Source organism: Heteronotia binoei, chromosome 7 (genome assembly GCF_032191835.1).
Source record: "Heteronotia binoei isolate CCM8104 ecotype False Entrance Well chromosome 7, APGP_CSIRO_Hbin_v1, whole genome shotgun sequence".
Classification (NCBI taxonomy): Eukaryota; Metazoa; Chordata; class Lepidosauria; order Squamata; family Gekkonidae; genus Heteronotia; species Heteronotia binoei.
In genome coordinates this window covers 14486204-14503022 of record NC_083229.1, presented here as the reverse complement: position 1 = coordinate 14503022, position 16819 = coordinate 14486204, and the positions used below count along the sequence as shown (strand labels likewise).

The window sequence follows — 16819 nt, the reverse complement described above, 5'->3', positions numbered from 1 at the left end:
ACTTTAGGATTAAATTTTCTCCATATGTCTTCCAGGTTTTCTTGTTTAACCAGTTCAAAGAAGGATTTTGGCAATTTTCCTTCTTTATTGTTATTTTTTTTCCCCAGATCTGTCCAATGTATTCTGAATTGTTCCATTAAAGTCTCCCATAATCATGACCTGGTCGTATGTCACTTCATCAAGTTGTTTTATAATGTCTTTAAAAAAACATCTTTTGCACCATTTGGTGCATATAGTCCCAATAATAAGGTTTTTTTCGCATTTATTATCACTTCTACTGCCACAAATCTTCCATCTTTATCTTTAAATATTATTTTTGGGTCCAATTCTTGTTTAATATAAAAAATCACACCCCTTTTCTTCTGCTCAGCCAATGAAAAAAAATCCAGTCCCAATTGTTTATTCCATAAAAAATTATAATCCTTTTGTTTAATATGAACTTCTTGTAAGCAAATTATATTACAATTTTATTTTTTAATCCAATGAAATATTGCCTTTCTTTTTTGTGGTGAATTTAGTCCATTTACATTCCAAGATAATAATTTATAATCCATCATGGTACTTTCTCTTCATAAAATTTACGCAGCTCCTGTATATTTGTAATTGTAATCCTTCTTCCTTGTAGCTCAAAGCTCAAACCTTCAGGTATTATCCATCTATACCTCATTCCATTGTCACGTAGTTGTTCTGTTAATTTCTTATATGTTCTCCTGTCATTTATCACTTGTCTTGGCAATTCTTTCATTATTCTTACTCTGCTTCCTCCCACTATCAATGTCTTTTCAAAATTTTTATTCAAGATTTTCCCCACCATTTCTTTTGTCATATATCTTATAACCACATCTCTTGGTAAGTTATTTTTCTTGGCATATGATTAATTCACTCTATAATCATACATATTTCTAGTCCCTTCAGGATCTTCCTCCAAGAAATCAGCAATTATTTTTATTACATATTCTTTTAAATCTGTCCCTTCTTCTTCAGGTACTCATCTCAGATGTATTTGTGTCTCCATCAATTTACAGTCATGGATTGTTATTTTTTCTTGCATTTGTAATAAGGTGGAATCCTTGAGTTTAACTTTCCCTTCTACCTCCTGCACTTTTTTTTGACATCACCACTGTTTCATTTCTAAGCTCTTCCATTTCTTTTTTAAAGTCCTCAGTATCTTTTTTAAGTTCTTTTTTGCAAACACTTATCATCTTTCCCACCCCTTTCATCATCCTAGCATCCATTGCTTCCAACTGATTTTGCATCTTCTCCAATGAGGCAGCCCTTGCATGGGTTACCTTTGACTCTGACATTAAAAAAAACAGCGGAAAATTTGATATCACCAAATTAAATCTCAACTATCAAGTTTGATAGATTAGAACTTGCCCTTTCAAATGAGCCTAATTTCGCCATCCTCCGACCTTCCCAGGCTCAGATATTAATTTTTTAAAAATTTAGCCTCCCAGTAATGGCTGCCGATGTTTTTCTATGGTAATACAATCCTAGAGTAGGTCCACTTCTTCAATAGTTACTTCCTGCATTGCTTGCCCCAAGTCACATTCTCACTGGTAACAAAGTCTCACGATACTTGACGTATTTCCTGTGTTGACTATAGAAACTGCAGATCTCTGACGATGGTGCTTTCACTCCACGATCGCAGGTAGACAAAACAATAAATTCCTTTCCAATTTTTAACACTGCCCTTAATTTAACAAAGTCCAAAATTCACCCCTTCTCCTCTTCTTCTTCCAAGCTTTCAAACTTTCTCTTTCCCACCTTCTAATATTATTTTGTTTGCTTTAAAAGAGTCCCGGAATGGTAGAAAACAATCAGTACCTTTTTCTAAGGTTATCCAGATCAACACTGGTCTCGTACAGCATCAGATGTTTAGCAGTCTCAAAGAAGATTAGGATCTTGTCAAGCTTATGTCAAATAAATGACTCTGTAAGCTTCTGCAGATGATGAATATGCAACTCTTCTCCGGAGATCCCTCAAAGGAACCCCCCCTCCTGGGACTCCCTTTTAGCCAAGGTAAATCACCTCAAAGTTTCCTGTGCATATCTTGGACTAATCTCTCACTGAGAAAAGTAGACAGAAGGCAAAAATTTGCCCTTTACTACCCCAAACAGAAGCTCCAATCTGCCCCCCTTAGAGAGGCAGGTCAGCTCAGCATTCTCCAAATCCCGGAAGTCCGTAGCCTAAAGAGTCTTGAGTGAATCTTTTTCTTTCCCAGATTGATCTCAGGAATGGGGGAGAGGGGATATATTAGGATATTCTAGCTCTGGGGAAAGTGCAGAAAAGGGCAACTAGAATAATTAAAGGGCATGAACACTTTCCCTATGAAGAAAGGTTAAAGCTTGGGGCTCTTTAGCTTGGAGAAACGCCGATTGAGGGGTGACATGTTAGAGGTTTACAAGATTATGTGTGGGATAGAGAAGGTAGAGAAAGAATGACTTTTCTCCCTTTCTTACAATACAAGAATTTGTGGACATCACTATGAAATCAAATCACATTGTCTACTTCTCTTGCAATCTGGGGAATCCATAGTTGTGAGGGAGGACTAGGTCTACAGAGAGGTTTAGTGTCATTTGATGAGAACAAAGCTGATCCAGAAGGCTTCCATTACCCCTCACACACATCCTTCCAGGAAATAGAACATCTGATCTGGCATGACTTTCCAGTAGGGTACACAGACTACTGACGTTTAATGAAAGCCATAATCCTGCCGAAGAAGAAGACGACTGTAGATTTATACCCCGCCTTCTCTCTGAATCAGAGTCTCAGAGCAGCTTACAATCTCCTTTATCTTCTTCCCCCACAACTGATACCCTGTGACATAGGTGGGGCTGAGAGAGCTCTCCCTGAAGCTACAACTCCTGCAAGACCTTTGGCTGACCCAAGGTCGTTCCAGCAGCTGCAGGTGGAGGAGTAGGGAACCAAACCTGGTTCTCCCAGATAAGAGTCTACATACTTAACCACTACACCAAACTGGCTCTCTGTGACCACAGATTCTTAGACACCTGCAACGGAGAAACAGAATCGGTGGGACATTAATTAGCATTGATTTTGCTTGTGCACAGGATGTTCACTGCCGAGCATCACATGGTCTAAATGTGGGGGAGGCTTGTCACGAACGGCAAGTGACTCCTTGACTCACGTCCTTGTTGATAAAATGACAAATGTTGGAGTCACCTTGCCAAGTGACTTATCGATCACGATGTTCTTTACCCTTGGTCTTGAAGATTACTCTCCGTGCTGGCACCAGCTGTCTCTTTTGCACAGCTCCAAGTTGTTTAGAAGAAGGCTTTAATTGCTGGCGTGCGCAAGTTAAATTGTCAGCTCTTCGCTGAATTCCTGCTTGACTCTTGTCCTGGCTTCTGACGCACAGTAAGCACATGGAGTCAGTGGCTCAACTTCAGGGTGGGTCAAAGTCCAGCTCCCAGGTTCAGGCACCAGTGAGGCAGCACTCACTGCTTCAAGGGGAGGGACGATGGCTCAGCAGTAGAGCATCTGCTTGGTAAGCAGAAGGTCCCAGGTTCGATCCCCAGCATCTCCAACTAAAAAGGGTCCAGGCAAATAGGCATGAAAAACCTCATCCTGAGACCCTGGAAAGCCGCTGCCAGTCTGAGTAGACAATACTGACTTTGATGGACCGAGGGTCTGATTCAGTATAAGGCAGCTTCATATGTTCATATATGTTCAAGTCCAAAGGAGAATCCAAGAACAAGTTTCCTACAATACAAGCTGAGGTCAGAGATGAGGTATCCCGAATACAGGGAGCAAGGTCAGTAGCTAACAGATGAGTTGCTTACAAACATCTACTGCAGGGGTGTTAAACATGCGGCCTGGGAGCCGAATCAGGTCATCTGCTTCCTTCTCCCTCTTGCTTCCTTCTGCAACACAGCTTGTTTTCCCAGGCTTGCTCAATCGCACAGGAGCTACAGAGCAAAACCTCTATTTTCTCCATTGGCTGAGGCTCCTCCCTTGTGGAGGAAGGGGAGAGGGAGAGCTTTACCAGACTCTCTCAGTTGCACAGCAGAACTACTGACCCAAGCCTCTCATCCTTCTATTGGCTGCGTCGCCTTCTCCTGATCCCCCGGGAAGGAGGGAAAGAGCCAAAGCTTCCTTTGCTCATGGGAGAAATACAAAGAAAGCACCTTTAAGACCAATGACTGAAAAGTTTTAAGCGTGTTTTTTTTAAAAAAAACTTTAATTGTGTATGTCTTTGTCCTTTATAAAGTTTATCTCTCTGCTACCTGGCATTACATGTTATGACACACATGGCCCGGCCTGACAAGATCTCATTTATGTCAGATCTGGCCCTCATAACAAGAACATCTTCTGTGATCCTACCTTCTGGAGCCACAGAAAACAATTCTGCACCAACCTCTATATGACAGCCCTTCAAGTACTTGAAGATGGTGATCATATCACTTCTCAGTCGCCTCTGTCTTCTTAAGTTCTTCAAGTACTTGAAAGTTCTTCATATAGAGGATGGTGTATAGAGGATGGTTCTTCATATAGAGGATGCTGTAGAATTGTTTCCTGTGGCTCCGGAAGGTAGGACCAGAACCAATGGGTTGAAATTAAATCAAAAGAGTTTCCGGCTCAACATTAGGAAGAACTTCCTGACCGCTAGAGCATTTCCTCAGTAGAACAGGCTTCCCCGGGTGGTGGTGGGCTCTCCTTTCCTTGGAGGTTTTTCAACAGAGGCTAGATGGCCATCTGACAGCAATGAAGATCCTGTGAATTTAGGGGGAGGTGTTTGTGAGTTTCCTGCATTGTGCAGGGGGTTGGACTAGATGACCCTAGAGGTCCCTTCCAACTCTATGATTCTATTCTTCTTCTTCCATGATTCTTCTAAGTTTTGTGCTCTACAGTTCTCACAAAACAACATAACATTCAGAAGACTGACTGATTGATTGATTGATTGATTGATTGACCTATACCCCATCTTTCCTCTCAGCTTTTGCTATGAGAACAACTTGCTCTGGACTGTGAGGTGCGGGGGGGAGAGCGATTTGCATTTGTATGGTTTTGCATAGTATAAACTGTATACCGGAGTCATAGACCTCGGTCTTGACTCAATCCAAACGTGAGTCTATGCCTTTCCTGATGCTTTAATAAACGGAACCATTTTGAACCCAATGGACTGTCGACTGAGCTAACGGAAGGGGGGGGGTAGGATTGACACCAGTGGACCCTCCAACACCTTTTTCTGCTGCTTAACAAGTATTTTTAGAAAGTGGGAGGGCTGGAGGGGGCTGTTCCCCAGCAGGGCTTCTGCTTTGCCCCTCAAGATTGGATTAAAATAGCACTGTTTCAGTGGTAACTGCCACCACAATGTTGTTTTATTTTCTCTCAACTCTCTTTCCTAGTGGTTCCCGCCCCCCCCCCCCTTCTCCCCTGGACTTGGGCTTTCTTTCTGGCCTCATTTACTGCAGCAGCCATTTTGTGATTGTGCTCACCACTCTGTGTCAGAATTCTGAATGGGCCCACGGACTCAAAATGGGTGGGGACCCCTGCGGTAGACTGATCCATCTAAACATTTAGGTTTCCAGTGTTCATGACGATGTTCAAAAATATATTTCGGAGGCCATGCAGGGCCAGCCCTAGACTGTCTGGCATCTAAACCAGGCTTACTTCTGAACGTAAGAGAAGCCATGTTGGATCAGGCCAGTGACCCATCCAGTCCAACACTCTGTGTCACACAGTGGTAAAAAACAAACAAACAAGTGCCATCAGAATGTCCATCAGTGGGGTCAGGACACTAGAAGCCCTCCCACTGTGCCCCCACCAAGCACCAAGAATACAGAGCATCACTGCTTCAGACAGAGAGTTCCAACAATATGCTGTGGCTAATAGCCACAGATGGACCTCTGCTTCATATGCTTCATTTTGCCTCCCCCCACACACTGATAATGTCACTGAGTCACATGGGGGGGGTGTCCAATTCAGTGCCCCTAGAAGACCGGCGATTGTCTAGTTAGTCTAAGTAAAAGGTAGTCCCCATGTGCAAGCACCAGTCGTTTCCAGATATATCACAACATTTTCACAGCAGACTTTTTTATGGGGTGGTTTGCCATTGCCTTCCCCAGTCATCTACACTTCCCCCCCTGCAAGCTGGGGACTCATTTGACTGACCTCGGAAGGATGGAAGGCTGAGTCAACCTTGAGCCGTCTATCTGAACCCAGCTTCCGCCAGGATCGAGCTCAGGTTGTGAGCAGAGCTTGGACTGCAGTACTGCAGCTTTACCATTCTGTTCCACGGGGCTCTAGTTTGCCTTGGGAAGGCCTTAAAGGACGGAGCATGCAAGAGTTCTCCTGCGCTGCCTCTGTCTTCTTAAGTTTTGTGCTCTACAGTTCTCACAAAACAACATAACATTCAGAAGACTGCCTGACTGACTGATTGATTGATTGATTGATTGATTGACTGATACCCCATCTTTCCTCTCGGCTTAACACAGCATCTTGAACAACATATCAGTGTGGAACTCGAGAAAAGTTCTATTAGGCTTTTGTGGGGGGTGGGTTGTAAATAATTGTGCTGTATTTTAGCACGGCAAAAGAAAACATTTCCCATCAAACTTTGCCTCCCCTCCACACTGCACCTGAAAGACAATGAGAATCAAGAATCACTGCTGAGGAAGAAATTACATGCATTCTTTTGAGAAGATAGCCTGCTGAATTATTTAACCAGGAAGATAATGATGCATGCCTCAATAAAAATTGTTTGGCGTAATTGCAGTTTTAGTTACAGGTCACTTGGCTCATGCGCATTGCTTCCTTCTTTTTTAAAAAAAGAAAAGGAAACTGGATGACAATTTTATTCCGCACTGCAATGGTGATTATAAAGTTCACGAAAGTCGGTTGTTGCAGATTTTCCGTGCTGTGTAGCCGCAGGGCCGGATCTAGGGGGGGGGGGCAGAGGGGGGGTGCTTGCCTCGGGTGCTAATGGAGGGGGGGCGCCAAATTGGGTATGGAGTCCATTGTATTCTATGGGACCATAAGATAGAATGGCCCATAAGAGGTGTCATGTTTAAATCCCGCCCCCCTCAAAAAACATGTAGATCTGGCTCTACATGTGGCTGTGGTCTTTGCATTGTGAGACCTGACATTTCACCATCAACTGTGGCTGCCACAACTGCAGGGTATGTGGTACACTCCTGCAGAAGTGAGGGGGTCTCTTCTGTCTTTTGCTGATTGTCACATCTGATGTATTTTTCTGGTGGGTCTGAACACTCTTTGTAGGTTATGTTGTGGACAAGTTCACATCGGGACCACACAATGTAGCATCGAGACCAGAATAAAAGAACATGAGATTTGGCCAACCTGAAAAATCAGCAGCGGCTGAACATAGCCATACTCAAACAGGCCACACTATCTTATTCCAAGACACTGTAATGCTGGACAACACATCCAATTACCATGTTAGATTACACAGAGAAGCCAGTGAAATCCATAAACGTAAACACAATTTCAACAGGAAGGAAGTTTAGAAATGAATAGGGCATGGCTTCCAGTCCTGAAAAACACAAAATGCCCTACAGCTTACAACAGCACTACAGATAAGATTAGAATTTCAATAGCCACTCCATATACAATAGAACCCCCTCAGGTAAGCTCCTCCATAAGCATGCCACAGCCCAGGAAGCTCCCACAAGATAATGACTCAGCCCTACCCCACCTGCCTGAGTGGATATAAATTACCTGCCTACCAACGTCTTTTCAATTTGCCTCAAAGAGAACTCCAGTTTTCTGGGGTACACCTCTGAGGATGCCAGTCACAGTTGTTGGTGAAATGTTGTGGCATCAGGCCAAAATCGATACAATAGTTTGCTGAATCAATATATGGCTTAGCAATGCTAGAAATAGATGATAGTGCTTATAGAAAATAATCTTCTGTGGCAGTTTTGAGCAAAGAAATAGTTTGTTGGAGAAAAAGGGAACTACAAAAGGTCATTGCCCTTTCTAGAAACCGCAGGGTGAAAGCGCCATCAAGAAGCATAAAAGGAACTGCGGCAGGTGCTAGCAATGGAGCAAGAAGGTCTGTGTGTGTGTGTAAAATAATTCTATATAAGGACACAGGGACCAACAGGAGCCCTAACAGGGGCTCAGGGAGCTGGTAAACAACCCGAATTGTGGTTAAAGTGTGACGTAGGCACCGTCCCACAAGAAGGAGAACATGAGTGTTTTGAGTTGGCAGTTGGGGTGAAGAAACCCAATAAAAGGCGGCAGGCAACTGTAATTTGCTGCTCAGAGTTTAGAGTCCAGACTCTCTCTCTGATGCCCGTGTATAGAGCGCTTATGCACGTTAAATAAAGAAGCTGTTTTCCTGATTCCTCGTCTCCGCGGCCTCCGTTATTGATCCGGCTGAAATTGGTAACGTATAAATAGGGTTTTCCCGTAACAATGTCAGGTTTCATAATGCCAAGACCACAGCCCGGAAAATCTACAACAACCAATGGACTCTGGTCATGAAAGCCTTTGACAACATATTCATGAAAGTCCATTGTGAGGACTGGGAGGTCCCATGGGAACTGGCTGTTGGCTCCATTGTTATCCTAGTCCAAGAAGAAGCAAACAAGGCCAGAACTCACGCAGAGACAGGCAATGGCAAACCACCTCTGAACATCTCTTGCCTTGAAAAACCCTACAGGGTCACCATAAGTGAGGGAGGGACTGTGGCTCACAGGCAGGGCACTTGCTTGACAGCAGAAGGTCCAGGTTCAATCCCCAGCTTCTCCAGTCAAAAGGACTAGGTAGAAGATGATGCGAAAGACCTCAGCCTAAGAGGCTGGAGAACTACTGCCATTCTGAGTAGATAATACTGACTTTGATGGGCCACAGGTCTGATTCTGTATAAGGTAGTTTCGTGTGTTCATGTGTGTCAGCTGTGACTTAATGACAAAAAACGACAACAACAAATGCTCATGTTCACAGTGAAGTCCTCACCATATATGCACACAATTTCACATTGATGACTATTTCTACATTCACCTCTATACTTAACCGAAGGCCCTTCTATACTTAACCGAAGGCCCTCCAATGCATTTGGGGAGGGACGGTGGCTCAGTGGTAGAGCATCTGCTTAGTAAGCAGAAGGTCCCAGGTTCAATCCCTGGCATCTCCAAAAAAGGGTCCAGGCAAATAGGCATGAAAAACCTCAGCTTGAGACCTGGAGAGCTGCCGCCAGTCTGAGTAGACAATTCTGAGTTTGATGGACCAAGGGTCTGATTCAGTATAAGGCAGCTTCATATGTCCATATGTCCCTGATCTAAAAATATGGTGTATGGCTGGATTCAGATGGCCAGTTGGAGCTGACATAGGCACCTCCCCCAGACAGATTAAAAAGTCAAGGTCAGATGGGCACAGCTGCCGCCATTCTGCTCTCGCACTCACTCCATCATCTGATGTCTCTGAGACAGATCAAATATCTACCAGTAGGGAAGTGGTAGCAAAATCTTTTGCCACAGCCCTTTTGTGTTTCCTAGTGTGTGACTGCAGGAGTGCACAAGCAAGGCAGATTGGTGGTGTGGAATAGCAACAGAAGCAAGGCATGGGAGAGAAGAACTCTCACTCTTATAACAGCTTGGAAACTATAGCTTGGTTCCAGCCACTTGCCAATGTAAGGCGGGCAACTCTCCAGCAGTGCCTTCTGACTTACCAGAAAGAACATTGCCACATCTGCAGGACCTGCATGGACAATCAGTTGTGCAAGTCAAGGGGCTGCAATGAGAGGTATATGAAGATGAAATCACCATAGATATGTCACTTCTATATTTGCAGCGCTCTAATCTGCAGAGCCATTTGTCCGTGGTGGTTTCCATGATTCTGTCAATAATCTTTCCAGAGGGAAGAGGAACACAAGGAAAAGTTGCACAACTTCTTCAGATGGTTTGCTAAATACAAGCCTATGACTCTAATCAGATATACTGAATGTGGATAACATATCTATGTTGTCTAACACATAAGACTTCCTGGCAATTCCTAGAGCTACCCGGAAGTGATAAATGGTAGCTCTAAGGAATCACTGGAAATGGTATGGTAAAACTAGGAGTGATTCCTCACCGGCATTTCCTCCACCCTCATGCTTCTCCTTGCATCAACACAAGCCATTGATCCCCCCCCAGTCGCTCCACAGCTCCTCTTGCTTCAGGGCTATTTCCGATTCCTGTCGTGACAACTGGAACGCCAAAAAAACCAGCATCCTGTTGCTGCGACAGTAATAGGAAGAAGCCGTGATGTAAGAGGTGCCCACAGAGCAACTAGTGGGGAATCCATCGCTTGAGCTGCCGTAGGGAGAAGAGCAGGGGCAGAGCAAGTGCTGGTGAGGAATCACTCTAGATGTTTTTACCATGCAGTTTTCAGAAATCCCTAAAACAAAAGGATCTGGGGATAGGGGATTCATGGTCCTAACATGATTTTACTCAATCAGCTAGCTTTATTCCAACATTTTGTTTTGATGACCCTCCCTCCCCTCCAAAAACATCTGGGAAATGCCCCAAAACTCAGAAGACCAGTCCAGTGTTATTGTTTCGTAAGTAGCGAATTGGCAGCCATAAACCGGGGACTTCCGCTAGGAAGATGACATAGAAAGAAGAAGACAAGTACATCTGGGAAGAAGCAGAGACAAATTCAAGACGAAAAAGTTCTGGGTTGGCTGGCAGAATAATATCTGGTCCAAAAAAAGCCTCACACAATTGAGGGGGAAAGCTTGCGAGACTCAAAGGAGGAACGAAAAGGGGTGTGAGCTCCCGCAAACATTTTCTCGGTCTAATTGATCCTCATTATTACCAACGCCCAAACCAATGGAGATTCATTTGCAAGAAGCAGCGCAGTCCATTGGAAAAAAAGAACCCCTTCCATCCCAGAATGAACACACGGCGAACAGTAACTATTAATATTAAACTTATCAGATACTGGATCTACCCTTCTCCCCCCAACGCTGCTCCACGATTAGTCTGGAAAGATCCCGAAGGCATTGTCCGACTTGCAAAATGTTATTTTAATTAGCCAAACATCATTCTTTACAGGACCCAGGTCAAACGAGGGGCAAAACTCAATCCAAACCCAACAACGTATGTCTGCAATAAATATCTGTTTGTGAATTATTCATACATAACGGCATAGGTGACTCCTCAAGCATTCTGAATTAACTAGAATTGATTTCTCACTTTTTTTATGCCTAGTCGTACAAGCTTTTTTGTACTTTTACTTCTCCTTAACAAATAAAGTATTGATTTAACTCCACGGAACATGTTTTATTTAAACTTTGGCCTTTGTCAGCAACTTGTTCCTTACCCAGAATCCCCTGCTCTGACTTTCCATTGTCTCTTGCTCCTCAAGGTGAAATCCACTGGAAAGACTTTTTTCCCCCCTTCCTCTCATCTACGCCATAGAAATATTTCTAGAATTGCTAAGAGCGGTAACCATAAAAAGCAGGCAGCATGTTCTTAAAAGCCTTTAAGGGGGGTGGGGGGTGGAGAGTAGACATTTGGCTTTCTCGTAGCACAGAAGTTCACATTGTTCTTTTGGAAGAAACCGTTTTCAAAGTCAAAGAATTTTCCAGGAGGGAAAAAAATGCAGCTATTGAAAGCAGCCGTTGCAAGACCACTCCTGCCTTTTCGTTTGTTTATGCATCTTGCAAACATTTTTTTTAAACGTTGAAACACCAGGGGAGGGGGAGGAATTAAAGACAACCTGCCATGTTGAGATCATAAGAAGCTATTAAGCGCCCCTGCTAACTCTGATGTAGGAGCGAATCCAGCATTCTGTTTCCCACAGTTGCCTGTTTAATACCTTCAGGAAAGGTACAAAGGGGACTGGAAAACATAAGAGAAGCCATGTTGGATCAGGCCAATGGCCCATCCAGTTTAACACTCTGTGTCACACTTAAGAACAAAAGTGAAGCCATGTTGGATCAGGCCAATGGCCCATCCAGTCCAACACTCTGTCACACAGTGGCCAAAAAAATTATATATATATACACACACATACACACACACGCACACACACTGTGGCTAATAGCCACTGATGGACCTCTGCTCCATTATTTTATCTAAGCCTCTCTTGAAGCTGGCTATGCTTGTAGCCGCCACCACCTCCTGTGGCAGTGAATTCCACATGTTAATCACCCTTTGGGTGAAGAAGTACTTCCTTTTATCTGTTCTAACCTGACTACTCAGCAATTTCAGTGAATGCCCACAAGTACTTGCATTGTGAGAAAGGGAGAAAAGGACTTCCTTCTCTACTTTCTCCATCCCATGCATACCCTTGTAAACCTCTATCATGTCACCCCGCAGTCGACGTTTCTCCAAGCTAAAGAGCCCCAAGCGTTTTAATCTTTCTTCATAGGGGAAGTGTTCCAACCCTGTAATCATTCCAGTTGTCCTTTTCTGGACTTTTTCCAATGCTATAATATCCTTTTTGAGGTGCGGTGATCAGAATTGTACATAGAATTCCAAATGAGACCGCACCATCGATTTATACAGGGCCATAGTCATCTCTGATTGTTTGTGCCTGTTATTTTACATACATGATGTACATGAACATTCTGTTACTTAGAAATTCAAGAGTTTCTCTTTGTCGGTGTTTGCAGTTTTGCTTATTTTTTTACGAAGTCCAAATGCTTCTTCTTACCTAAACAGCTTTTGAAAAGAGTTCATCTGGATTTCAGTTAAATAAAACTAAAATTATTTATGAGTTGTCACAGTCAGATTTTTACACATGGTGTCTGTTTTTTGGGGGGGAGATAAAGGAGATTGTGACCGCTCTGAGATTCAGAATATAGGGTGGGATATAAATCCAATATCATCATCATCTTCTTCTTCTTCTTCTAATAACAAACAGTTGCTGCCAACTTACATCTAAACACAGGATGCTAAATACAGGAAAATTTCATCATTTTCATTGTATCCAACATTTCCAATAGCCATTCCATTGTGCTACAGTCAAAAAGGTTTAACACTACCTCGATAACCTTTTATTCCTACTCATGCCTGTCATATTTCAGTGCTTTACCAATTGATGGTAACTTCTCCTGATAGGTCTCTTGCTTTGTCAGCAAAATTTGCAGGTGATTTAGAGGATCAAAAATCCCATGCTGACTGCAAGGAGCTTCCTGATAAACCAAACATGTACAAACTTGAATCCCTGGAGCTTTTATCTTTTATTTAAACACACAACAAGTGAGTCAGCAGAAGGGCATATTGGTGATGGAAAGTTCTCTCAAGTCACATTCAGCTTATACCAACCCATAGTGGGATTTTCGAGGCAAGAGACAATCAGACGTCTGCTAGGTGGAGTGCTCCCTGTTCTCTTTCATGTTATTCTTCCTATGCAGCTAGACAAAGTTAAAATGAAATGAGGAATCAAAGTACTACCTAGTCACTTTGAAGATTTGCATGCTTGCTGCACATCTTGGAGGATTCTACTGGCCTTAGTAGCCAGTTTGGTGTAGTGGTTAAGTGTGCGGACTCTTATCTGGGAGAACTGGGTTTGATTCCCTACTCCTCCACTTACAGCTGCTGGAATGGCCTTGGGTTAGCCATAGCTCTTGTAGGAGTTGTCCTTGAAAGGGCAACTGCTGTGAGACCCCTCTCAGCTCCACCTACCTCACAGGGTGTCTATTGTGGGGGAAGGAGATAAAGGAGATTGTAATCTGCTCTGAGTCTCTGATTCAGAGAGAAGAGCGGGGTATAAATCTGCAGTCTTCTTCTGAGTCTCTGATTCAGAGAGAGAGCAGGGTATAAATCTGCAGTCTTCTTCTCCGCCTTCAAATTTGACTCGCCAATACAGCTTATAGGAAATTGATTTGGACTTTTGTGGACATTACTAGCATCAGTTTGCTATTTGAACGGATGTAAAGTTTATATAGTTTCTATCTCTTGTACTATGTTGTTATTTATTTGTAATATATAATTGATGTTTATAATCCCTTCATTGTGCTTTTTATATATTGAGGCTGGATATGCACGGAAACCTTGGAGTTTTTCTCCAATCTACTCATAGCCGTGATTCTCTGTTGCTGCTCATGGGTGTATGTGGCGGAAAAGTTGGTATCTGCATTTATTGCAAGCCCTGGTACCAGTGTCCATGTGCAAATTAGACGTTGCAAGCTCAAAACGGCTGGGGACCAGTGTTCCCTCTAAGCTGAGTTAGTGCGACATAGCTCACACTACAGAGCTAAAGCATCCATTAGAAAATAAGAGCGCTAAAGCTGCCAAAGAAAGATGCGTGGTCTTTTGAGAAAAACACCATTCACGAATCTAGGTCAGGGCTAAGTTACCTCACACATTTTTGTGTCAGGAAGGATGGACGCGGAGCAAACTGATTTAAACAGTAGCCAGCGTGCTTGCTCACACCTTTAATGCCTGTGGCTCATAAAATAGAATTTTTGCTCACATGACTCCACAGTTTAGAGGGAGCCTTTGTGGTGCCCAGTAGTCTCTCTTGCCACCTCCCAGCCAGGAGGCTGGTTTTAGGAATTGAACTCCAAAGGGAGTTCTGGCCATCACATTTAAAGGGACGGCACACCTTTTCAATTCCTTCCTTCCATAGGAAATCATGAAGGATAGGGGCACCTTCTTTTGGGGCTCATAGAATTGGACCCCCTGGTCCAATCTTTTTGAAACTTGGAGGGGTATTTTGGGGAGAGGCACTAGATGCTATACTGAAAATTTGGTGCCTCTACCCCCAAAAAACAGCCCCCCCAGAGCCCCAGATACCCACGGATCAATTCTCCATGATTTTCTATGGGAATAAATCTTCATAGGGAATAACAGAGTTCCCAGCAGACCTTTCCCTCCCCTCCCCCCGCTTTCTGACGATCCTGAAGCGGGGGGAGGGCCTCCAAACTGGGGGATCCCCTGCCCCCACCTGGGGATTGGCAACCCTATTCAGGGCCCAATCCAACCCTGCTTCCCCTGAAGGATCGACCATCTCCAAATGGCCAAAGAGAAACGGCATTCACACTGTCTTCTGAGTAGGGCCAAAAGGCACCGGTCCCTTGTGCAAACCACAGACACCAAGCAAAGATTAAACAAAATTCATTCCGACAGTACAGGTATTTTCCCAACACCCTGTAACTAAATAACAAGAGCTTTAAAAACTGTCTAGTTACCTTGACCCTCAGGCCAATTGTAGATAGTTAAAAGGTTCAGAGTTCCACAGACACTCCCTTCTGAGACGGTCTGGCCAAATCCTCCAGGATTCCCAATAACATTCTTACTGACCCTCAGGTCACCCCAGCTCCCTGCCTAACCAAGCAGCCAGAAGACTAAAACTAGGAGGGAAAATCTCTTCTTTTGCTAGCCCACCCGCCTCTAATTGGCAATCAAGGCCTGACACCTTGCAGCTGGTGGTTCCACCCTGCAGCTTGCACCAGAAAAGGAGAAATCCTGCAGGACTTAGGTCACTAAAACTTAACCCTGGCACTACAGCATTGCTAAGGAAGAAGAAGACTGCAGATTTATACCCCACCCTTCTCTCTGAATCAGAGACTCAGAGCGGCTTACCATCTCCTATATCTTCTCCCCCCTCAACAGACACCCTGTGAGGTGGGTGGGGCTGAGAGGACTCTCACAGCAGCTACTAGGCTTCCCAATCCCCAGGTCCCAGAGGGAGATCCCCCGGTTTTACAGGCTTCCCCTCTCCCCCAGCCAGCTGGCCGGCGGGGGAAGCCCCGCCTCCAGAGCCATCATGCACCTCTATGAACGATTCCCATAGGGAATGATGGGGAATTGATCCGTGGGTATTGGGGGGCTCTGGGGGGACATTTTTTGAGATAGAGGCACCAAATTTTCAGAATAGCATCTAGTGCCTCTCCCCCAAAATACCTCCCAAGTTTCAAAAAGATTGGACCAGGGGGTCCAATTCTATGAGCCCCAAAAGAAGGTGCCCCTATCCTTCATTATTTCCTATGGAAGGAAGGCATTTAAAAATTTGTGCAGTCCCTTTAAATGTGATGGCCAGAACTCCCTTGAAGTTCAATTATGCTTGTCACACCCTTGCTCTCGGCTCTGCCCCCAATGTCTCCTGGCTCCACCCCCAAAGACTCCTGGCTCCACCCCTAAAGTCCCCAGATATTTCTTAAATTGGACTTGGCAACCCTAGCAGCTACCCTTTCAAGGACAACTCCTGCGATAGCTATGGCTAACCCAAGGCCATTCCAGCAGGTGCAAGTAAAGGAGTGGGGAATCAAACCCGGTTCTCCCAGATAAGAGTCCACACACTTAACCACTACAGGGGAAGAAGGTCTATGAGAGCTATGGCTGACCCAAGGCCATTTCAGCAGGTGCAAGTAAAAGAGTGGGGAATCAAACCCGGTTCTCCCAGATAAGAGTCTGCACTCGTAGCATAAGTCCTCAAGTTCTTGTGCTATGAAATGTGCATGAAAAGTATATCTGTATCCAGTCTCTCTGTCATAGTTTGATAACCCATGACTCTTTAATCATATATATATATTTTCCTCTGGACTTAAATATTCCCAACTGTTTTAACCTTCTCTCCTAGAGAGGATGCTCTAAATCTTTGATTGTTTTGGTTGCCCCTTGATGGATCTCTTCCCAGCTCTGCAATATTTTTTTTGCTGCACTCAGAATGCTACAGAGCTAAAAGCATCCATTAGAAAACAAGAGCGCTAAAGCCGCTGGAGAAAGATGCATGGTCTTTTGAGAACAACACCATTCACGAATCTAGGTCAGGGCTCTCATAATGCACATTTAATAATATAAGGACATAAGAAGAGCCCCACAGTCCATCTAGTCCTGCATCCTGTCTCACACCATGGCCAACCAGTTCCTCTGGATGCCTGACAACAGGGCAT

At 44.1% G+C, this 16819-nt stretch overlaps 1 non-coding gene across 1 annotated transcript; it reads left to right on the top strand.

The window, feature by feature from the left end:
- Positions 1–9057: 9057 nt before the first annotated feature.
- TRNAT-AGU (transfer RNA threonine (anticodon AGU)) lies at positions 9058–9124 on the top strand. Its single transcript has one exon. It is a non-coding gene; the product is annotated as a tRNA-Thr (tRNA).
- The last annotated feature ends 7695 nt before the right edge of the window (positions 9125–16819 follow it).